This window comes from Balaenoptera ricei, chromosome 10, assembly GCF_028023285.1.
Source record: "Balaenoptera ricei isolate mBalRic1 chromosome 10, mBalRic1.hap2, whole genome shotgun sequence".
NCBI lineage: Eukaryota > Metazoa > Chordata > Mammalia > Artiodactyla > Balaenopteridae > Balaenoptera > Balaenoptera ricei.
The window spans coordinates 35,000,444-35,024,520 of NC_082648.1; the positions used below are offsets into that span (position 1 = coordinate 35,000,444).

At 38.0% G+C, this 24,077-nt stretch overlaps 1 pseudogene; it reads left to right on the top strand.

The window, feature by feature from the left end:
- The window catches only part of LOC132373716 (N-acetyl-D-glucosamine kinase-like), a 31,143-nt pseudogene extending 11,573 nt beyond the window's left edge, over window positions 1-19,570 (top strand).
- The last annotated feature ends 4,507 nt before the right edge of the window (window positions 19,571-24,077 follow it).

The following is a 24,077-nucleotide window of genomic DNA, read 5'->3' on the forward strand; positions in this document are numbered from 1 at the left end:
CTCAAAAACACCTGTGTCTAATGATGCCTTGTGCTGGGTATCTCCCACTTGCCCCTCCAGTTCGGCCTCCACCACCTTCCTCGCCCCAGTTTGATCTCTGGGGGTCTGTCTTTAAGGACTCTATCAGTGGGTTCTGTGCTCTCCAGTCTTCAGCTGGATTTGCCCAGTGGGAGATGCTCTTTGGGTTCTGGCAACCTCTACCTCCCTGCTCTGCCCCTTTGGGCTTAGAAGTGATAATAGCTCCCCAGCGCTATGAGCCCTGGATATTCCAACATTCTGTGTTGTTTTCCCTAAACCTTGATCACACATTTGTAACTTCATTTACCACTCCTCAGCTACCCAGTTTGAACATGCTTCAGTATATATACTCTCTAGACACTGGAGACACAAAGATGGCTGAACGTGAAAGATGCTTTCTGATTGCTCACAATCCAAAGTAAAAAATGAATGCTGTTAAATAAAATGCATTGTGATACCCTCAGTCATAACCTGAATTACTAAGGAACCTTCCCTCAACCCTCTCTCACCTGGCCTTATGGTTTGGAGATTAATCCTTCCTAAGTGTCCTCCAGCTATATCTGAGCAGTCCCCAAAGGGGGCCACCTCATGGACACCCAGGAGCAGGGTCTTCAGTCTCTTCTGCTCTGGCGTCCTCGTGTCCACATGCCACTTTGTTTGATGACAATGACACATGTAGGATCACCATGCCCCTGAGCCCAGTTAACGTGGCCATTACTCCTTCCTCAGAGGAATGAACATCCCTCTTGATTTCATAACAGTATATCAGAGAAAATGTAGTCAAGGTTAAGGAGAAATTACTAAAAGTCTTAGAATAATGGAATATTATAACGTTACAACCACCACTCTGCTCTGGAATGTCCTGGTGTCCTTCACCTGACCCACTCACTGCATCAGTCCATCACCAGAAGCACCCCAGCCTAAACTTTCAGTGTTAAACAATTGAGAAGATTAACAAAGAGATCAAATAAATCCTCAAAATGATGGGAGACAAAGCAGCCATTAAAGTTATGCTAAAGATCTATATAAACAATAGTGTTTGTAATGGTTGAAGTGAGAAAAAATAGGTTACAGAACTCCTTGCAGAGTATGAATTCATACACACACACACACATACATATAGCTATATATACATATAGAGACATATATACACAAACACATATATGTATGCACTTACACACACACACACACACACACACACACGCTATTGTCAACTTTGTTAACCTGGGAACTCTGTTTCCCAGAAACCTCTTCCCTGTCTGGCTCTGAGCTGGAGTTGGCAACCACACGCTGAAGGAATTCCCAGTTAAATACACTGCCAGATAGACCCAGACTTGCCCGGTGGTTTCCAACTTGTCCTAACACTCATTCCACACCCAACTCTTCTGCTGCTGCCACAGCAGTACCCTATACCAGCCCTCACTCCACAGAGGCAACAGCTTCCCAGAGACCTCACCACAAGCCTCAGCTTTGTAGTGGGATGTGGTAGGGCTTCTCACATTTCCTGCAAGCTCCGCTTGTCCAACCACACTGGTGCTTCAGGAGAGTGGCTAGTGGCTCTTTCTCAATCCTCCAACTCCCCCTTCTGGACTCTCACTTCTCCAGCTCCCCCCATAACTGGTTATGGTCTAATTCCTATAACCAACCCCTTCTTCTATAACATCCACGGCGACTCTGCTTCCCTGACTGTACCCTAACTGAAACAATACATGAATGTGTGTAGGAAAATGTCTGAAAAGATAAGTGCTAAATGGAAACGCTTATTATCTCTGAGTGGTAGGCTTATAAGGTTTTTTTCTTTTTACTTGTTTGTGTTTAATTTTTTTTTTAATAATGACCATAGATTAACTAAGTTTAAATGATTAAAGAAAAATATCTTTTACATGACAACAATCCAGTAACAACCCATTCTTTTTTTTTAATACTAGTTTCAGGTGTACAACATAGTGATTCAATATTTTTACAAATTATAATCATTTTAAATTTATTATAAAATATTGGCTATATTTCCCATGCTGTACAATATATCCTTGTAGCTTATTTATTTTGTACATGGTAATAATCCCCCTCCCCTATATTACCCCTCCCCATTTCCCTCTCCCTACTGCTAATCACTATTTGTTCTCTATCTGTACCTTTGTTTCTGTTTTGATATATTCATTCATTTCATTCTTTTAGATTCCACATATGTGATAACATACAGTAAATACTATATGTTATGTCTTTCTCTGTCTGACTTATTTCACTAAGCATAATACCCTCTGGGTCCATGCATGTTGTTGCAAATGGCAAAATTTAGTTCTTTTTTATGGCTGAGTAATATTTCATTATATATATTACATATAATATATATAATATTATATATAATATATATAATATTATATATAATATATATATCATATATGTTGGCTAATGCTGCTATGAACATAGGGGGGTGCATGTATCTTTTCAAATTAGTGTTTTCATTTTTTCCAGATATATACCCAGGAGTTGAACTGCTGGATCATATGATAGTTTTATTTTTAATTTTTTTTGAGGAACCTCCATACCATTTTCCATAGTGGCTGCACCAAATTACATTCCCACCAACAGTGCACAAAGGTTCCCTTTTCTCCACATCCTTGCCAACATTTGTTATATGTGGTCTTTTTGATGATAGTCATTCTGACAGGTATGAGGTGATAACTCATTGTAGTTTTGATTTACATTTCTCTGATGATTAGCAATGTTAAGCATTTTTTTATGTGCCTGTTGGCCATCTGGATGTCTTCTTTGAAAAAATGTCTATTCAGGTCTTCTGCCCATTTCTTAATCAGCTTGTTTGTTTTTGGATATTCAGTTGTATGAGCTGTTTATATATTTTGGATATTAACCACTTATGGGTCATATCATTTACAAATATTTTCTGCCATTTATTAGGTTGTCTTTTAGTTTTGTCAATGGTTTTCTTTCTTTCTTTCTTTCTTTTTTGCCACATTGTGAAGCTCGCAGGATCTTAGTTCCCTGACCAGGGAATGAACCTGGTGAACCCAGGGCCATGGCAGTTAAAGTGCCAAGTCCTAACCACTGGACAACCAGGGAATTTCCTGTCAATGGTTTCCTTTGCTGTGAAAAAGCTTTTAAGTTTAATTAGATCCCATTTGTTTATTTTTGCTTTTGTTTCCTTTGTCTTAGAGACAAATCCATGAAAAAATTGCTACCATTTATGTCAAAGAGTTTTCTGCTGATGTTTTCTTCTAGGAGTTTTATGGTTTCTGCTCTTACATTTAGGTCTTTAAACGATTTTGAGTTTATTTTTGTATATGGTGTGAGAAAATGGTCTAATTTCATTCTTTTATATGTAGCTGTACAGTTTTCCTGTCGCCATTTGTTGAAGAGACTGTCTTTTCCCCATTGTATATTCTTGCCTCCTTTGTCATAGATTAATCGACCATAGGTGAGTGGGTTTATTTCTGAGCTCTCTATTCTGTTTCACTGATCTATGTGCCTGTTTTTGCACGAGTACCATACTGTTTTGATTACTGCAGCTTTGTCATATAGTCCAAAGTCAGCACGTGTGATATCTTCAGCTTTGTTCTTTTTCTCAAGATTGCTTTGGCAATTACAGGTCTTTTGTGGTTCCATATAAATTTTAGGATTATTTGTCCTATTTCTGTGAAAACGTCATGGCTATTTTGATAGGGGTTGCATTAAATCTTCAGATTGCTTTCAGTAGTATGGACATTTTAACAATATTATTTCTTACAATCCATGAACATGATATATCTTTCTATTTGTTTGTGTCATCTTCAGTTTCTTTCATCAGTGTCTATAATTTTCCATGTAAAGTTCTTTTACCTCCTTAGTTAGATTTTTTTCTAAGTGTTTTATTCTTTTTGATGTGATGGTAAATGGGATTGTTTACTTAATTTCTCTGATAGTTTGTTGTTAGTGTATAGAAATGCAACACATTTCTGTATATTAATTTTGTATCCTGCAACTTCACCAAATTCATTGATGAGTTCTAGTAGTTTTTTGGTGATTTCTTTAGGATTTTTATGTACAGTATCATGTTATCTGCAAACAGTGACAGTTTTACTTCTTCCTTTCCAGTTTGGAGTCCTTTTATTTCTTTTTCTTGTCTGACTACTGTGACTAGGACATCCAATACTGTGTTGAATAAAAGTGGCAAGAGTGGGCATCCTTGCCTTTTTCCTGATCTTAGAGAAAATTCTTTTAGCTTTTCACTGTTGAGTGTGATGTTAGCTGCAGGTTTGTCATATATTGCCGTTATTATGTTGAGGTAAGTTCCCTCTATACCCACTTTGTTGATAGTTTTTATCATAAATAGATGTTGAATTTTATCAAAAGTTTTTTTCTGCATCTATTGAGATAATCATATGATTTTTATTGTTCAATTTGTTAATGTGGTGTATCATATTGTTTGATTTACAGATTTTGAACATCTTGGCATCCCTGGGATAAATCCCACTTGATCATCATGTATGATCCTTTTAATGTATTGTTGAATTCAGTTTGCTAATATTTGGTTGAGGATTTTTGCATCTATGTTCATCAATGTAGTTGGCCCATAATTTTCTTTTTCTGTGATACCTTTGTCTGGTTTTGGTATCAGGGTGATGTTGGCCTCATAGAATGAATTCAAGAGCATTGCTTCTTCTACATTTTTTGGAATAGTTTGAGAAGGATAGGTGTTAACTCCTCTCTAAATGTTTGGTAGAATTCACCTGTGAAGCTATCTGGTCCTGAACTTTTGTTTGTTGAGAGTTGTTTTATTACTAATTCAATTTCATTACTGGAAATTTGTTAACTCATATTTTCTATTTCTCCCTGGTCCAGTCTTGGGAGATTATACATTTGTAAGAATTTATAATTGTACATTTATTCCAGCTTGTCCATTTTATTGGGGTATAATTGCTGGTAGTAATCTCTTATGATCCTTTGTATTTCTGAGATGTTGGTTTTAACATTTCCTTTTTTCATTTCTGGCTTTATTGATTTGAGCTCTCTATTTTTTTCTTGATGACTCTGGCTAAAGGTTTATGAATTTTGTTTATCTTTTCAAAGAATCAGCTCTTGGTTTCTTTGGGCATTTCTTTCTTTTTTTTTGTTTTGTCTCTATTTATTTCTGCTCTGATCTTTATGATTTATTTTCTTCTACTAACTTTGGGTTTTGTGTGTTCTTCTTTCTCTAGTTCCTTTAGGTGTAAGGGCAGGTTGTTCTTGTTCCCTGAGGTAAGCTTGTATTGCTAAAAACTTTCCCCTTAGAACTGATTTTGCTGCATCCTAGAGACTTGGGATCATTGTGCTTTCGTTTTCATTTGTCTCCAGGTATTTTTTTATTCCTTGATTTCTTTGGTGATCCATGTTTGTTTAGTAGCATATTGTTTAGCCTCCACATGTTTGTGTTTTCTGCAGTTTTTTCCTTGTACTTGATTTCTAGTCTCATAGCATTTTGGTCAGAAAACATGCTTGGGATGGTTTGAATTTTCTTAAATTTACTGAGACTGGTTTTGTTGCCTAGTAACAATCCATCCTTAATCATTTGTTACACAGGAACACTAACAAGAATGAATAGGACTCAGACTGGCTGGCATCAATATCAGAACCTCCTCTCCAATATTCAGCCAGAAGTACTCAATTTATTCCCTAGGACAATTAAGGCATCTCTGAAATATTATGGGTTTTTTTGTTTTTTTTTTTTTAAGGAGAGATACAGAATAATTATAAATTTTCAGACTTTTTATCACCTTCACATTTCTTCCTTGATTCTTTTCTCACCCTGGAAAAATTAATATATAAATCTTAATTTTACAAAGAGAGAGACTGACACAGAGGGCAAATGAGAGTCAATTAAAAAGTTAAATTTTTATATTTAATGTTTTTCTAAAACTATTCCAAATAAAGATCAAAAATATCTGTGAACATATACAGATTCTGTATGGATTTGATCAGTCTTGGGTGGGAAGGGGTTTTTTGTTTGTTTGCTTTTGCAGGATAGGTTGATTTTTCTATAGACCAAGTGGGTACATGTTTGGAATAATTAATATCAATATTATAAATTAATTTTACAGGTGATATTTTGGTATTAAAAGGTTGGCAAATTGTCAGCAGATTTGACAATTGTTTAAAAATGAACATTTTGGGACTTCCCTGGTGGTCCAGTGGTTAAGAATCTGTCTTCCAGTGCAGGGGAGGTGGGTTCGATCCCTGATGGGGGAAGCTAAGATCCCACATGCCTGTGCAGAGCAATTAAGCTGGTGCACTCTAGAGCCCATGTGCCACAACTAGAGAGTCCACATGCTGCAGTGAAGAGTCTGTGCAGCTCATCTAAAAGATCCCACACACCACAAAGAAGATCCAGTGTGCCGCAGCCAAATAAATAAATATTTTTTAAAATGAACATTTTATCAAATGAATCTGTAGGGTGCAGCATATAATTACAGAGCTGGGGATAGGATGCTAAGCTATCAAAAGGAAAAGTATGGGATGAATTGGACTCCTAGAGCCCGAGGGTAGTGAAAAACACATTACAGCACTCTAATAAACTGCCCATCTCAAATGACCTAAAGTGGTATTAACATAAAAACAAACAGAAAGTCCCTTTAGAAAAGAAAATTAAATGATTTATTCAGTAGCTAACTACATTTTCCCCAAAAGACAATATAGTAGTAGAAAAAGGAAGAACCACAGCAATAAAGCAAAAGGATACATATTTGTTGCTTTGAGGTTAAGAATAAGAGCACTAAAGTCTGCTTTTGCCACTTATAAGTTGCTTTGCCTTAGACCAATAACATACCATGTCTCTCAGTTGCTCCATCTATAAAGTGGGGATAGTACTATCTAGCTCCTGGAACTGTCATAAAGATTTCATGAGATAATAAATATAAAGCAAAAAGCATCATACTTAGTGCTCTACCTTAGAAAAGGCTTAGCTCCTTTAATAAACTCATGTGTGGGGTGAAATAAGGAGATTTCTGAAAGTAGATCGAGCTTAAAGCAACCAGAGTTTAGCTAAATGAGTCTTTCACGTGTAATTAGGGCCACTAAAAATGTAAGATACTAAAGTAAGAAGCATAGATAGAAAAGAAAATCAAAACTCTTCATGTTGGGACTTCCTTGGCAGTCCAGTGGTAAGGACTCTGCACTTCCACTGCAGGGGGCTCGGGTTTGATCCCTGGTCAGGGAACTAAGATCCCGTATGCCTCACAGCACGGCCGAAACAATAACAACAACAACAAAAAAAAACTCTTCATGTTAAAAACAACAAATTGCCTAATTAAACATAGCGAATTGAACTCACATACTTACCTTTGTTTCTTCACTAAACTCCACCAAAATGATAGTAAAACAGGAGAAGCATACACCCACATGGACAAAGAAAACAAGAAAGGAGATGAAAGCAGCAACAAAAATTTGAAAGCTGAAAAGTAAATGGATAAAGTTACTGACCATTTTCCTTGCTGAAATGTAAGCAGGAAATGGGGAATGCACAGAAATAAGCTACTTGAATCAAAGAGTCCTGGAGAAATATCAGGAATTGCAGAAATGTCAGGAACTGGAGTACAAGTAGAGGAACTGGTGGACTCAACAAATGAGAATTAGCTGAACCTATTAGACCTCATCCCCCATCTCACCCCCAGCCCTGTGCCTCTGTACAGTGCCAAGCCTGGAGTTCAACTGGCTAGAGAGTTTGAACAAAAAAACCTCTGAATTTGGGTACATTAGCCTCAACTGACTGTGAGAGGTACTTTACCAAAAAAGGGGGGGGATTAGGTGAAAGGCAACAGCCCCTTTCCCCTCTTTAGATCCCACAATACTGAATTCCGGCTCAAACCACACAAATGAGGACTCCTTTCTGAAGCATCTGACCAGCCCAAGAAAAAAGACCTGTAGATACTGAGAGAATCAGGAGTTCCCAGTAAAATAGTACAGATTACCCTATAGTAAAGCCCACCAGATAGTAAATCCCACCCATGAACAGAGCTTCCACTCAGCTTTTAGGTACCTCAATATTAACTATGATCTCCAGACATTAGAAAGATTCAATTCAACATGAGAGATGGACCAAAACAAAGAACAAAAAGAAACTTTGTGACTGAGATAATACAAAATTATTAATGTTCTTGGGAGATAAAAGAAAAGAGTGCATCTTTGAAACAAGAGCAAGATGTTATAAAGAAAACATTGGAAATTTAAAATATGAAAACAAATGAAAAACTCCATAGATGAGTAGAAGAGAGTTAGATTATAAAACAAAAAAAAGAGGGAATTCCCTGGCAGTCCAGTGGTTAGGACTTGGCACTTTAACTGCTGTGGCCCAGATTCAATCCCTGGTCGGGGAACTAAGATCCTACAAGCCTTGCGGTGCAGCCAAAAAAAAAGAAAATAAATGGCAAGATTATTAGAGCAGGGGTCCCCAACCCCCAGGCCACGGACCATTACCAGTCCATGGCCCATTAGGAACCAGGCCACACAGCAGGAGGTGAGTGGTAGGCAAGCGAGAGAAACTTCATCTATTTTTACAGTCACTCCCCATCGCTCACATTATCGCCTGAGCTCCACCTTCTGTCAGATCAGTGGCGGAATTAGATTCTCTTAGGAGTGTGAACCCTACTGTGAACTGCGCATGCGAGGGATCTAGTTTGCGCGCCCCTTACGAGAATCTAATGGCCTGATGATCTGAGGTGGAGCTGAGGCGGTGATGCTAGCTCTGGGGAGTGGCTGCAAATACAGATTATCATTAGCAGAGAGGTCTGACTGCACAGAGACCATAATAAATCAATTGCTTGCAGACTCATATCAAAACCTTATCAGTGGGGTTTCCCTGGTGGCGCAGTGGTTGAGAATCTGCCTGCCAATGCAGGGGACACGGGTTCGAGCCCTGGTCTGGGAGGATCCCACATGCCGCGGAGCAACTAGGCCCGTGAGCCACAACTACTGAGCCTGCGCGTCTGGAGCCTGTGCTCCGCAACAAGAGAGGCCGCGATAGTGAGAGGCCCGCGCACCGCGATGAAGAGTGGCCCCCGCTTGCCGCAGCTAGAGAAAGCCCTTGCACAGAAACGAAGACCCAACTCAGCCAAAAATAAATAAATAAATAATAAAAATAAAGGAATTCCTTTAAAAAAAAAAAAAAAAAAAAAAAAACCTTATCAGTGAATGGCAAGTGAAAGTAAGCTCAGGGCTCCCACTGATTCTGCATTATGGTGAGTTGTATAATTATTTCATTATATATTACAATGTAATAATAATAGAAATAAAGTGCACAGTAAATGTAATGCGCTTGAATCATCCCGAAACCATCCCCCCAACCCTAGTCCGTGCAAAAATTGTCTTCCACAAAACTGGTCCCTGGTGCCAAAAAGGTTGGGGACCGCTGTATTAGAGGACTATTCCAGTCTATCGGAGAGCTGAAAAATAGGTGTTTCAAAAAGAGAGATAAGTCACAAAGAAAGTATTGGAAACGATTACAGATATTCAAGACAGTATCCTTCAAGAAATGAAGACCCAAACGTCCAAATCAAAATGTTTATTAAGTACCCTGCTCATCGAAAGGGAAAAGGCTCACACCAAAGGTGCATCATCATGAAATTTCAGAATGAAGGAAAAAAGAACTTTAGGAAGAAGAGATCTGAATAGTTTCAAGAGAGCAAGGCCATATACAAGAGTTCAAGAATCAGAATTCCATCAGACATCTCAACAACAGTGTGTTGGTTTCCTTTATATGTCACCTTGACTGGTACAAGGGGTTCCCAGATTAAACATTATTCCAGAGTGTGTCTGTGTGAGGGTACTTCTGGAAGGGTTTAGCATTTGAATTGGTGGACTCAGTAAAGTAGATTGCCTTCCCCAATCCATTAAGGTACTCAATGGAACAAAAGGTCAAGGAAGGAGGAACTTTCCCCTTTTTTTTCCTGCCTCACTGCTTGAGCTGGTCATCTTATCTTCTCTTGCAATGGATGGGGAATTTTTCCCCCAGCTTTACTGAGGTATTGACAAATAAAAATTGTAGGGCTTCCCTGGTGGCGCAGTGGTTGAGAGTCTGCCTGCTAATGCAGGGGACACGGGTTCGAGCCCTGGTCTGGGAAGATCCCACATGCCACGGAGCAACTAGGCCCGTGAGCCACAACTACTGAGCCTGCGCATCTGGAGCCTGTGCTCCGCAACGAGAGGCCGAGATAGTGAAGAGGCCCGCGCACCGTGATGAAGAGTGGCCCCTGCTTGCCACAACTAGAGGAAGCCCTCGCACAGAAACGAAGACCCAACACAGCCAAAAATAAATATAATAAATAAAAAAAAAAAAATTGTATATATTTTAAGGTGTACAACATGATGTCTTAATTTATGTATACACTGTGAAATGATTACCACAATCAAGCTAATTAACATGTCCATCACCTCATATAGTTACCTGTATGTGGACGTGGTGAGAACACTTAAAATCTACTCTCTTAGCAAATTTCAAGTGTGTAATATGGCATTATTCACTATACTCACCGTGCTGTACGTTAGATCCCCAGAACTTATTTATCTTATAACTGAAACTTTGTACTCTCTGGAAGACATCTCCCCATTTCCTCCACCATCTAGGCTCTGGTAACCACCATTCTACTCCCTGCTTCTATGAGTTCAACTTTTTTAGATTCCACATATGAGTGAAATCCTGCATATTTGTCTTTCTGTGTCTGGCTGATTTCACTTAGCGTAATGTCCTCCAGATTCATCCATGTTGTCACAAATGGCAGATTTCCTTCTTTTATAAGGCTGAATAGTATCACATATATAAATATAACAGTTTATCCATTCATCTAACTATGGACATTTAGGCTGTTTCCATGCCTTGCCTATTGTGAAAAATGCTGCAGTGAACATGGGAATCCAAGTATCTCTTTGAGAAACTGATTCCATTCCAGACAGGGATTTACACCATCAGCTCCCCTGGTTCTCAGGCCTTTGGACCTGGACTGAATTACACCACCAGCTTTCCTGGGTGTCCAGCTTGCAGACAGCTGACTGTGGGACGCCTCAACCTCCATAACTGTGTAATCCAGTTCCTCAAGATATATATACTTTTTGTTTTTTCTGGAGAAACTTAATACAAACAATGTTGGAAATTAAAAAACAATAGAACAACCTCTTGTAAGTTAGAAAGGCAACATGTTGTCCAAATTAGAGTCCTATACTCAGCTAAATTATCCAACATGGGAAGTGTAGAAAAAACACATTTTCAGATGTGCAAGGTATCCCAGTGATTGTTTTCCTTCAATATCTATTCTCCTCTTCTTTTTCTTCTCCCCCCCTTGTCCGGATCCTCCTCCTTTCTTCTTCAGAAGTAGGTATGATGAAATTAATCCGGGCTCATGTGAAGAATATGTAAAAATATTCCACCCTCTGTTGCAGCTAGATGCCCATATGACTAGGTTCTGGGCCAAAGGAATGTAAGTAGAAGTAATTTGTGATACTCCCCAAAAGTTTTTTCTCCCCTTCCAGTTCTATTGAGATATAATTGATACCACCACTGTATACCACTGTATACATTTAAGGTGTACAGCCTAATGATTTGATTTATATACATCCTGAAATGATAACTTACCACAGTAAGTTTAGTGAACATGCATCATCTTATATAGATACAAGATAAAAAGAAAAAAAATTTTTTTCTTATGATGAGAATTCTTAGGATTTACTCTGTTAACAACTTTCATAAAAAACATACAGCCCTGTTAATTATGTGTATCATGTTGTACATTACATTGCTTGATCTTATTTGTCCTGTAACTGGAAGTTTGTACCTTTTGGCTGTCTTCGTCCAATTCCGCCTTCCCCTACTACCTGCCTCTGGTAATCACAAATCCAATCTCTTTCTCTGAGTTTGTTTGTTGTTTGTTAAGTATAATTGACCTATAACCCTATGTTAGTTCCTGGTGCACAACATAGCTATTTGATGTTTCTATAAGTTTCAAAATGATCACCATGATAAGTCTAGTTATGTAGTCCATACAAAGATATTACATAGTTATTGACTATATTCCCCACGCTGTACATTTCATACCTGTGACTCATTTATTTTGTAACTGAAAGTTTGTACCTCTAAGGCTCTCCCCCTCACCTATTTCTCTCATCCCCCACCTACCTCCTCACTGGCAACCAAATGTTTGTTCTCTGTATCTATGACTCTTTTCCCCTTTTGTTTTATTTTTTCATTTGTTTTTTAGATTCCACGTATAAGTGAAATCATACAGTGTTTATCTTTCTCTGTCTGACTTATTATTATGTATATAGCATAATACCCTCCAAGTCCATCCCTGTTTTCACAAATGGCAAGATTTCATTCTTTTTTATAGCTAAATACTATTCCATTATTATATACAACATCTTCTTTATCCATTCATCCATTGATAAGCACTTAGGTTGCTTCCATACCTTGGCTATTGTAAATAATGCTGCAATGAACACAGGCGTGCATATAACTTTTCACATTAGTGTTTTCATTTACTTCAGATAAATACTCAGGAGTAGAATTGCTGGACTGAATGGCAGTTCTATTTTTAATTATTTGAGGAACCTTCATACTGTTTTCATAGTGGCTATACCAATTTGCATTCCTACCAACAGTGCATGAGGGTTCCTTTTTCCCCACATCCTTGTCAGCACTTGTTATTTGCTGTCTTTTTGATGCCATTCTGACAGGTGTGAGGTGATATCTCATTGTGGTTTTAATTTGCATTTCCTTGATGATCAGCAGTGTTGAGCATCTTTTCATGTGTCTGTTTGCCATTTGTATGTCTTCTTTGGTAAAATATCTATTCAGGTCCTCTGACCATTTTCTAATCATGTTGTTTGGGTTTTTTTTTTTTACATTGAGCTGTGGGAATTATTTGTATATTTTGGATATTAACCCCTTATTGGATGCATCATTTGCAGATATCTTCTCCTATTCTGTAGGTAGCCTTTTCATTTTGTTCATAGTTTCCTTCACTGTGCAAAAAGCTTTTTAGTTTGATGTCATCCCATTTGTTTGTTTTTACTGTTATTTCCCTTGCCTGAGGAGACATATCCAAAAAAATTGCTAAGACCGATGATGTCATAGAGCTTACTGCCTATGTTTTCTTCTAAAAGTTTTACGGTTTCATGTCTTACATTTAAGTCCCTAAGCCATTTTGAGGTGTTTTTTTGTTTTTCTTTCATTTTTGTTTTTGTTTTTTGTATGTGGTATAAGAAAGTAGTCCAGTTTCATTCTTCTGCATGTAGCTGTCCAGTTTTCCCAACACAATTTATTGAAGAGGCTGTGTTTCCCATAGTATATTCTTGCCTCCACTGTCATAGCTTAATCGACCATACAAGTGTGGGTTCGTGTCTGGGCTCTCTATTCTGTTTCATTGATCTATGTGTCTGTTTTTGTGCCAGTACCATACCGTACTGATTACTGAAGCTTTGTAGTATAATTTGAAATCAGGGAGTCCCCAAAAGTTTTCTTAAAATCTGGGAGCAGGCCCTTTTCCTACCATTTCTTCATCCACGCTAGCTAGAAAACAGACATGCTAGATGGAACCAGAGGGCATTTTGTTACCATTGTTAGAAATCATTTATTGGGAACGACAAAGAAGCAGCCAAGAGGGAGGCTGAGTTCCTGATGTTCCAAATTAGCCTTGACAATCCACATTTATGTGAGAGAGAAATAAGCTTCTATCTTCTTTAGGTCATCATTATTTTTGGTTTCTGTCACTTGTAGTCAAATCTCATCTCAGGTAATCCAACCTAATACACAAGCTTAGGAAGGTTTTCTTTGCAGGTTATTAAGTTCTAAAAAAATGTATATGACATGGATATATATAACATGGTTTTTATTTATTGTGTTATTTAAATCCTGTAAAAACATCTGATATTTTTGGTCTTCTTGATGTACAAATTCTGAAAGTTTATTAAAGATTGATACTATGATGGTGGCTTTATCTATGTCATATATTTCTGGAAGATTTTGCTATATGTAAACATCTTCTATGATGTTTGATGCATAATAATTAGTGTATATTTTGGTAGACTACTATATGAAATTAAAAAAAAAACTTCTTTGTCCCATTTTAAACTTTGGATCTTGATTTTACTCTTTCTGATAATATTACATTTGATTTCTTTTTAAAATTTTTCTTCTATGCCTTTCCCCATTCCTTATTTTCCTTCTTCCTTTGTCACTTTGCTTAGGTATTGCAGGATTAACCTCAAAGTGTCAGAAGACTAACTCTTTCAAACGGTGCTAGGCCTGCCGGGAAATGGCCCTTAAATTCACCCATTTTCATCGTAAGCACTCAGAAATATTGTGGGATTATTTTGTCTCTGCTGAGTGAGAAGGCACAGAGTTTGAGTTTCTAGAACAGTAAGGATAGGAGGGAATAGGCAGAGGTGGGGAAAAGAAGGAGATGAAAATCCTGTGAGAATGACAAGATAAGATCTGTCAGAATCCTTATGCAGTGCAGCTACTTACATCCACAACTGTATGTCCCAGGGAAATTACTGGAGACTAAATAGCCCATACCACCATAAGGCAGCTTTCTGTGTCATCTCCTGCCTTGTCTAAACAAATCCATAAATTTCACATCCTTTTCTATAAAGAAATATTACATCCTCTAATGACACGGGCATTTTTCCAACAATTACATTATCATTTTGTTGCTAAAATTACCAGATATATTTCTCACAGAGAACATGAAGCTAGTTTTTTTTTTTTTAAACCAAACATCAAGATTTTGGTCTGTATTTTAATAATTTTGTTTATATAAAAATGGTACATGCTTATTTTAAGGAATGTCTAGCATGAAGAAGACTAGTAGGAGGAAAGGCAGTTAAAAAAACAAAGTTAACATTTATTGAGACCTCTTTATATGTCAACATTATTTTAAGTACTTTGTGGATATTAACTCATTTAATCCTCACAATGGCTTGATGAAGTAGGACTATTACTGTATGCATTTTATAGATGCAGAAACTTAAAATTTATTAACTTGCTCAAAATTACAGTTATTAAGAGGCAGAGCTGCTGTCTCAGTCCCCCAACCCCCAGCACCTGGCTCCTTAATTTCTCTTATACTTCTCAGCAAAAAGTTAACAAAACTATCATCACCTCAAACTCCACCATCCACATAACTATCACCATCAGGGGAACATCATTTCATGGATCTTTCTCTACATATATATGGGTGGAATGATAAGTAGAAATACTTTTATGAAATAGGGTTATACCATGCATGTTATGAAGGAATGAATGAAAGATTACAAATAGACAAAAACTAAGAGCATATCTTGCACCAAGGATTGTGATTCATCTAATTTTGTGATTAAAACTTTAAAATAAATAAAAATTTTTAAATGAGGTTGATATCCTAATACATTTTTAAACTAGTAAAGGCTTAACACTTTATATACCCTCCTTGCTTTCCACCTCCCAATTTTTTGTGGATTACATTATTAGATTAGATTCAGATATGTTATCGTAATATCCCCACTATTTCCAATTAGCCCCATAAGTGAATGCTTCACTGTTTATTGTAAATTCTTTTATCATGGCGTCTCCACTGCTGAGGTCTCTGTATTGATTCATCAGTTAGTTGTCTGCTTTCAGTTATGAGTAGGTTTTTCAATAACAGCTCAAGGGTTTACCATCTTTTGAGTTCATGCATGTTTGAGAATATATGCATTTTGCCTTTATATTTGAATGAGATCTTCTTTGTTATAAATGTTAGAGTCATTTTCTTTCATTCAAAACCTTGTAGACATTTCCTCTGTCTGTTGAATGTTGCTCTCCAGAAATCTAAAAATAGCTTGATTTTTCTTTTTTCATTCTTTTTTATTGGCGGGGGGGTGCCTAGGAGTATGATTTGCTTGCTTTTTCTAACAAGAAAAGATTTATCTGAAGAAATCTGTCTTTATTTTTGAAATTTTACAATTACTTAGAATATATCTGTTAGTACTCAGAAACAAAATTTCCTGAAATAAGATGTGCTCTTTTAACCTGCTGATTATTCTTTTACAGTTTTCATTCCAAGGAAACTTTCTTGTTCCATGTGTTCATGCCCTATTTCTAGTTTGTGGTCCTTTTGGATTTTTCCTAATTATGATCATCTATCTTTCTTTTTCATTGGCACTTGACTCACTGTACCTTTCCTCTATGTCAGCAATTTAATTTTCAACTGTCTTTTCTGTTCCTTTCTAATTTACTTAACAAACTTTTAATGACATCCTTTTGATCCTCAACTTGTTTCTTAGACCTATAATCTCTTTTTAAAATCTCATTTAATTGTTTTATCATTTCATTTTTGAGGCTTACCTTAATGAATTCATGAGCTTAATAAGTTGTTCCCTAGTATGAAGCACTTGAGGGAAATTTGTTCTTTAGGATATAGTTTCTTCTAGGTTGGATTTTTTTTTTTTTCCTATAGTATGACCCCATAGTTACCATGCCACTTTTTAAATTTTATCTTGCTCATTCTTGGACAGTTCTGATGAGATCCTCTACATCCTGTGATAAAGTGTAAATTACTTCTCATTCATCCAACAAGACTTTATTGAACACTTCTATGTGCCAGGCATGTATCAATGAATAAAACGGAAAAAAAAAATTCCCATTTATATTCTGGTGAATGGGAGAAGGGGTCATTGACTAAGAAGAGAATGATAATAAATAATAAACATAGTAAATATATTACATGTTAAGGTGATAAGTACTATGGAGAAAAAAAAATAGAACAAAGTAAGGAGAATTGAGAGTACCAAGGTAGAGACAGGTACAAATTGCAACTTTAAATAGGTAGTCAGTGTAGGTATTCTGGTTGTCTATCATTGTGTAACAAACTACCCCAAAACTTTAGTGGTTTCAAGTAACAACCATTTTATATTATATGATTTTGTGGGTCAGGAATTTGGGCAGGGCTTCTGTTCTACCTGATGTCAACTGAAGTTACTCAGTGGTTTTCAACTGGTGGCAAGTTTGGGCTGGAGGATTCAGTATGACTTCACTGGTCCAAGAGGGTTCAAGATGTCTTCACACACATGCCTGGACTTGGCAGGGATGCTGGAAGCCTAGTTTCAGCTGGGCTTCAGTTTCTCTCACTCCCCATGTAGTCTCAGGATGTCTCCAGGTGGTTTCTACAGAAGGGTAGTCAGACTTCTTACAAGAAAACTCAGGATTCTAAGACTCCAAGGTGGAAGTTGTTAGTCCCAAAGATAAGCCTGCCATACTCTACTGGTCTAAGCCATCACAAACCATTCTTATTAATTCAAGAGGATGGGAAATAAACTCTCCCCTCAACAGGAGTGTCAAAAAATTTGCAGCCATCCCTTATTCTTCTGGTAGGTTTCACTGGGAATTGACATTTAACCAAAGATTTGAAGGAGATGAAAAAGTTGGCCAGGGAAATATTTAAGAGAAGATTTGCAGAGAAAGGAAACAACAGTGCAAAATCTTCTAGTTGGGAGTTTGTCGGGCATGCCAGTGTGGTGGAAAAAGAGTGAGCAAGGCAAGAGTATTAAATAAAATTAGAGAAATAATGCTAGCAGATCCTGTAAGGTCTTGTAGCCACTTAAAGACTTTGGCTTTTACTATGAGTCAATGGTGTGTCACTGAGTGATGAGCAGAGACATGACATGGTATGACTCATCTTTTGAAAAGGATCAGTCTAGCTGCTATTTTAAGGATAGACCGTGGCTGGATGCTGCTGGCAACAGGGTCACCATTTAGGAGTCTGTTGCATTAATTCAAACAAGAGGTAATGATGGTCTAGACAAGTGTAGTAGAAGTAGGTAGGAGTGGTTGGATTCTGGATTTAATTTAAAAGTTGATGCAATAGTATTTTTAATGGCTTAGATGTGTCATGTGTACGAACAAGAGGAAAGTAAAGAACGACGCCAAAGATTTTAGCCTGAGCAGCTAGAAGGATAGATTTGTCATCATCTAAGTAAAGAAGATTCTAAATAGAGTAGGTTTAAGAAAAAAAATCAAGAATTCTGTTTTGGGAATGTTAAGTTTGGGATGAATACTAGATATCCTAGTAAAGATAACAAGCAGAAATAAGTAGTAGAGGAGACTGGAATTTAGCAGACATCTTGACTGATGATATAAACTGGGGACACGGTCCATGTTTGTAAAGGCATCGAATGGATGAGATTGCTGAGAGGCTCTGATACACTCTAGCATTAAGAGAGTGGGAAGAAAACGGAGTGCCAGACAGAAACCTGAAAGAAGTATTGAATGAGGAAAGAGGAAGACAAAGAGTACAATGAAATGGAGGCCAGGTGAAGGTGTTTCAATGAAGAGAGTCCTTCTTCAAATTCTGTCACATGCTACTAATAGGGCAAATAAGATGAGGATTAGCAATTGGAGATTGGAATTAACAACACACAAGTTGGGAATTCCCCGGCAGTTCAGTGGTTAGGACTTGGCACTTTCACTGCTGAGGCCCTGGGTTCCATCCCTGGTTGGGGAACGAAGATCCCGCAAGCCATGCAGCGAGCAAGCGAGGGAGAGAGGGAGAGAGGGAGAGAGGGAGAGAGGGAGAGAGGGAGGGAGGAAGGAAGGAAGGATGGAAACACAAGTCACTGTGATTCAATGTTTTTATAGAACCCTGAAACTAATACAATATTATAAATCAACTATAATTTTTAAAAAAAGAACACACAAGTCATTGGTGATCTTGACAAGAGAACTGGAGACAGAGAATACAGACAACCCTTTCAAGGAGTTTTCCTGGGAATGACCTAGTAGAGTGGAAAAAATTATAAGGTAAAGAGAAAGCGGGAAGAATTGGTGGAACATTGTTCTTGAGTTACACAAGAGAGGACAGAATCTGTTACCGAATGCAAGTGTGTGTGCCCGACACACAGTGAGGTGAAACAATACCAAAATGTCAGAGTTTAGAGCAGAGAAAGGTTTATTGCAGGGTCATGCAAGGAGAACGGGTGGCTCATGCCTTAACCCCCTTACCCCCGTACCTCCCCCAACTCCTCAAAAGCTTTCAACAAAGTCCTTTTATAGGAAAGGTGAGGGAGGGGCGTGGTTAGTTGTTGTAAACTTCTTGGTGTCGGATCCTTTGTTCTTGAGGTCAGGTCACGATGTTCCTGTAAACCTCCACCAAAACAAATGTTATTCTCAGTTCTGACAAGAAAGGGCAAGGTCCCAAGGCTTAACTTTAGCCCTCCGAGGTCCAGGCCCTGGCTAAGAGGAGGGGGGTCCCTGTGCAGGCCGGTCACCCTGCCTGAGAGCATTCGTCCCGCACCCAGTCTGGGTCTTCCTGCCGGCGCCCAGGCGCAGCTAAGCAGGCAGATCTCAGCTGGAGGGGCCCTCAGTGCCAGGTCCCCAGACCATGCCCAGCCGTCATCACTGAGGGAGCCAGGTGCCCAGGAGCCAGCCGGCCCTCAGGCTCCTCAGGCCACCCAAACAGGGGCCGGGTCCCGATGTCTGCGACCCATGGAGACAGCCGCCGGCATCAGGCCGCAGAGGTGGGAATGGGGGAGAGGTTCACTGCTGCTTCAAGGCCTAAGCCCAGCCAGTGGGCGGCCCTAGCGAGGGCTCTGGAGCTCTGCAGGACACACCCCCAGCCTGTCCCTGGGGCTCCCAGCTCAGCCACCAGCCCGAGGCCGCAGGGCCTGGGGAGCCCCGGAGAGAAGGCCACGATCCGCCTCTCACTGCACTCTCTGTCGCGAGGACCACTGCGAGTAACCACCGTGTGCGCTAACAGCTAACCCGCCCCGCCCGTTACAAATCTAGTGCAAAATGAAGGGACTGGCTTTAGACGGGAGGTGTAGCAACGTGGGGAAGCCAGAATCTATGGGAGCAGACTCAGGTTTATTATAGATTTGAGATCAATGTTTGTGCATGAGTAATCAATGATCCAAAAAGTGGGCTCTGAGGGTATGTGAATCATATGACTTCACTATCATCTGAAGTTGTGTAGTACCTTCACCATAACCTTGCTGGCATGGAGCTTCCTCTCATTCTCTCTCTCTCTCTCTCACACACACACACACACACACACACTTTCATTAAAGGATTTTCACCTCTTCTGGTTTAATTTCTTTCACTATCAACGAGGGTATACATTTTTTGGGAACAGAATTTTACTTTATGTCTTTATAAATAAAATGGCCAGAGTTCAAACTCTTTTCCAAATTTACAAAAAACAAAAAACTTCCACAGTTTTATAAAACATCCCTCAATTAAAATTCACTGAGCAAATCTGTGTGTCTACCATGTACAGTCACAGTGACAGATACCACTGAAAAAACAGAAATGACTTTTGCCTCCAGAGTTTATACTCTATAGAGCTGTGCTGTCCAAGATGTTAACCATGAGCCACAAGTGGCCACTTGAAATGTAGCAAATTTGAATTGAGATGTGCTGTATGTGAAAAATACAGGCTTAGTACACTATGGAAAAAATATGATCTTGCTAACATTTTTATATTCACTACATGCCCACATGAGAATATTTTGGATATATTGAATTAAGTAAAATGTACTATTAAAATTAATTGCAAGTGCTTTTTACTGCTTTTAATGTGGCTACTAGAAAATTTAAAATTAAAGTGTTTGCATTATATTACTGTCAGATAGCACTGTTCTAATAGATTAAAAACCTCTTTTAACCAGTTAAATGGCCCACTTAAAATATTTTAAATGCTAAAGAACAGTAGGTAAAGCACAGGTAAAATTGAGGGTCAAATTTTGTTAATTTCTACAAATAAATTTTTTAGAGCTATTCAAATGTATTTTAATACTATTCAAAATGTATTTTTAAAAAAGAAAGAATGGAAAGGTAAAAGAACCCTGAAGTAACAATATTCAGACATGCCAGTCTCACAGAAATGTAACTATTGTTATTTTATTATTATGTATTTATTACATTACATATTATTTATATTATTACTTACAAAAACTTCCCATTTAATTTTTAAAAATTTTAATAATCTGACATTTACTTTGATTTTTAAGGTACACTACAGTTTATTCACGATTTAATGCACCTTAAATTACAACTAGAAAAATGGTAAAAGTAGTTAACGACTATTTCCCCTAACAAGTTAAAACTCATTACTTAGGCTTTCATACTTCAGAAGTCCATACGCTAATCTCTACTTAAGTACCCTACTATGACATAATACGCAGCTAAAGAACGAGGTAGAGCTAATGTATCGACAAGGAAAGATATCATAATATACTGTGTGAAATAAGGCAAGCTGTAGAAGCCATTGTGGAACCAAGCCCGTGCGTGGGTACACTGTGTGTACATGTGCGTAGCAAGACAGGGAGGATACACACCAAATGCTCTTAGGGGTGGATTGTTAGGAGTCTTTTACTTTTTACTTCATATACTTTTAATTCTTCAGTATTGTTTGAATGTTTTTCAATGAGGGCATTTTGTAACTTATAAATGATTAAAAATATGATAAAGGTTGCTAATAACTATTAATACATTTCTCAACATAAATTTAGAAGAACTTTTAAACTCTCTTGGAAGTAGTCATCACCTCAATAATCTTTTAAAACCCTTCATGCTATCACTGTAACCAGAAAACCATTGTATAAATAATAAAATACGTAAAACTGAGAACTGTTGGATCATAACATTACAGAGACCTGTTAAAGCGCAATTACACCCTGGCACAGAAAAGGTACTCTTCTCTAGATCTGAAATTTGATCCTCTGGGTAGTTTTAAGAAATACTTGGGGACTTCTCTGGTGGCGCAGTGGTTAAGAATCCGCCTGCCAATGCAGGGGACACGGGTTCGATCCCTGGTCCGGGAAGATCCCACATGCTGCGGAGCAACTAAGCCTGTGTGCCACAACTACTGAGCCTGTGCTCTAGAGCCCGCGAGCCACAACTACTGAGCCCGCATGCCACGACTACTGAAGCCCCCGAGCCCTAGAGCCCGTGCTCCGCAACAAGAGAAGCCACTGCAATGAGAGGCCTGCACACCGCAATGAAGAGTAGCTCCCGCTCACCACAACTAGAGAAAGCCCACGTGCAGCAATGAAGACCTAGCGCAGCCAAAAATAAGAAGAAGAAGAAGAAGAAATACTTGGGCCAGTAAAATCATCTAGGTCTGTTGCCTACCCGATAGCTATCTTCTAAGCCCCTACCCTTCTACCCCACAGACTTCTAGCAGAACCCTGATGTTATTTCCTTTCCTGTGAGTAGCCATTCTTCAAGGGAGGCTATATTTAAGTTTGGGGCAAATCATGGTCTGAGCCAACCATTGAAGTTTTATTCTTTGCAAAGTAATTGTTTTGGACACAGATATTGCTATGGCTATGAGAGCAAGTGGATGGAGACAGGTGGCACCTTCCTCTTATAAAAAGATATATTTTTGCCTCTGGTTGTCATTTGAGATGCAGAATGCTGGCTGTCACTTGGGGGCCGTCGGGGGAGACACAGCTCACATGGTGAGAACGGTACTGTAAAGACAAAAGGTACCTAGGTTTCTGATGACATTGTCCAGTTGCCGAATTAGTCAGTCCAGGAACTGCCCTGACTTTTAGTTATCAAGCTTCCCAAGCCTAAAGATTCCAAAATTGCTTCTGACTGCTAGAATAATTCAGACACATCACTAGAAGAGATTAGATATTTATTGAGTAGATGTTTCTTTAGTAAGAACAACACAAAGTTTCTCAAGAAAAAGATGATTTGAATCCCCCCAAAACAGAACAGAGCAACTTTCCATTATTCTCAGGTTACATCCCAATCTATAATCTTATACTCACCCTCCCTTTAATAAATGTCAAGATACACAAAATACTTGGAGGAAGATATCCAAATTATCCTAAAACCATCATATTTTCAGGTAAAAATCAATTTAAGAGTAGTACTCTCTGTGTAACACAGTACACCAAAATGCCTTTCTGCAGCTTTAGAATCATTACTACTCAAAATATTAACATATTTATGCAAAATGCTTGTGATAAATGGAAACACCTTCCAGTTTCTGACTTCAGGAGCAAGTACAAACCACCACCTCCTTCATAAATCTTCTGTTACAACATCCATCAAAAGCCACTGGCCCAGCTCTCAGATACTGACAACAATGGATGTGATGCAATGGATGACACAGTTTACAGCTACGCTACAAGTCCTGAATTATTTTTGCATAACATTCCAATATTCCCTGAAGAGATTTTATACACAGGTTGAAAACAGCTATTTTCCATCATAGTCAAAGTCAACTTACATTTTAAATGAAAGGTACACTGTTGCTTTTCTTCAGTTTTTACAAGGAGTTGCTATGATGATGTGTGTTTGAATATGCTCACAAATTCAGATTATATACGTTAATTACACATAATCAGAGGCTCCACATCAGGTCTTAAGTTTGGCATTAAAATGTCTGACCACAGACCCTCCAAATAACATTCACAGCATTAGAAGTGACAGAAATTTTCCTTTCTTTTTCTCTCCGTATCTTTTCAAAGGTTCTCTTTTGTTTGAAAACTGGGTTTATAGAAAATTCTTATGAAACAAACCCATTAGACATTTGGAATTAATTGGTAGAGATGAGGTGACAATAGATATTTTCCATTTAGAAGTTTGACATCGACTTGTAATCAGTTTTAAATTGCCTAGTCCAATATGCTATTCCATGTTCTCATAATTCTGTAATTGCTAGATACCTGGATTAACATCATATTCATTTTTAGTTAAAAAAAATTCTTGCATCACCTTTTACACCTGCCTTAAGTTTATATAATTTAGTTTTAAAAATCTAGTTTCATGTTCAATGAATTAAGAAACGACGAACATCAGGACAGTTTAGCCAGACTTTAACAGGCAAAAAAGGGTTCCTTTGGCAATGTATAAAAGGATAACTGTTACAGTACTAATCATTATTTAATCTACTTTTATTAAATATTAAAATGCAATAAGGCAATTGTTTAAGATGCTTGAAATTACATTTAATAAAATGATAACTGGCCCCACACCTGACATACTGCTTCCCTACTTTTCTTCTCTATTTTACTCTAAGGAACGAAAAGTTATTTAAAAAAAAAAAAAAAATCAGTGGTCTCGCTAAATCACT